The following is a 1,409-nucleotide window of genomic DNA, read 5'->3' on the forward strand; positions in this document are numbered from 1 at the left end:
TGAGCCTAGCACTCCTTGCAGTTCACCAGCAAATCCAGCCTTGTGCAATTTACAATCAATTATCGGCAGGCCTTGAGAATCACGTATCCCGGGTGTTCATAAGCCGGGGTCAGATCTCTCTCTGATCCGTCCAACCACCGAGGTTGGGCTGTGAGTGTTCTCAACAGCTAAGTCATTTCAGCCCCAACGCAATCAAGTAGTAAATCCAAACACATTCACCTTCTCTCTTTAGGGGGCGTCGGTGGCCGCAACGTTTTAGGCGTTGACAAGGCGTTCATCACTGTAAGGTAAAGGTCCCGGGTTCGAATCCAGCGGCCCTGCATTCTAACCGGACATTCTTACAAATGGGCTTTTTTCAAAAACACCGACATCCCGAGGGTTGATATAACCTCTGCTATTGTGAACCCTCGAAAAAGAAAAAAAGAAAAAATCACCCTCTCTCTCTAACATTCTTATTTACATATCAAGTACTCATTGGGGTGGAGAAGTACTTGATATTCCTCGATCAGTTTTCACACGTATTTTATAACTAACCTAATTGAGGGTCGATGGGGTACTCACAATATTCGGCGGCCATCGTACCCTCTCCAACTCAATAATTAACGCTAATAAATACATTTACTCTCAACATACTAGGGAACATAAAATATTTATACTATATAAAATAAAATAACCCTTTTTCCTTTAAAAATCCAGGTACCAGCTTTCGTGTTGAAGCATAATTCTCATATTAGGTAGCATACCTACGCTCTCTCTATAAGGAAACAATGAAGTGTACCCATCACCAAGGTGGGACACAACGAGCAACCTTTCTTTACATGCATGGCAAGCAAATAAGATGAGGTGATTGGACGAGAGCCGGTATATTCAGCATGGTATGCACGTTGGCTAAAAAAGCCAACAGCACGCGGTGTTCCCAGGCGGTCACCCAACCAGGTACTGACCACGCCCGATGCTGCTTAACTTCGGTGATCGGACGAGAACCGGTGTACTCAGCATGGTATGGACGTTGGCTAAAAAAATCCAACAGCACGTGGTGTTCCCAGGCGGTCACCCATCCAGGTACTGACCACGCCCGAAGCTGCTTAACTTCGGTGATCGAACGAGAACCGGTGTATTCAGCATGGTATGGACGTTGGCAATAAGATGTCTTAGAGATAGTTATCGTTATTAACCCATATTGTTAAAATCATAAGAAATATGCAGTTTGAATTTTTTGAACAAATGGGATAGGGCCCTTTTATTAAAGGTCTGCTCTGCCCTTATTTAGTCACCCTTAATCAGTATGCTCTGGTTTACTGGGAAAATATATAACACATATTTGCCAGAGCATTTTACAACAAAGGAAAAATAAAACATGCACCTCTAATTTTACAGAACTTCAATATTCAAACTACAATATGTTTATA

At 42.7% G+C, this 1,409-nt stretch overlaps 2 non-coding genes across 2 annotated transcripts; both read right to left on the reverse strand.

Annotated features, from left to right (window-relative positions):
• Window positions 1–895: 895 nt before the first annotated feature.
• Window positions 896–1,014, reverse strand: LOC112126435. The gene has a single exon (XR_002909970.1). It is a non-coding gene; the product is annotated as a 5S ribosomal RNA (ribosomal RNA).
• A 7-nt stretch (window positions 1,015–1,021) lies between these two features.
• Window positions 1,022–1,140, reverse strand: LOC112126436. Its single transcript, XR_002909971.1, has one exon. It is a non-coding gene; the product is annotated as a 5S ribosomal RNA (ribosomal RNA).
• Window positions 1,141–1,409: the final 269 nt, after the last annotated feature.

This window comes from Cimex lectularius, unplaced genomic scaffold, assembly GCF_000648675.2.
Source record: "Cimex lectularius strain Harlan isolate CLEC.00 unplaced genomic scaffold, Clec_2.1 scaffold96, whole genome shotgun sequence".
Taxonomy (NCBI): Eukaryota; Metazoa; Arthropoda; class Insecta; order Hemiptera; family Cimicidae; genus Cimex; species Cimex lectularius.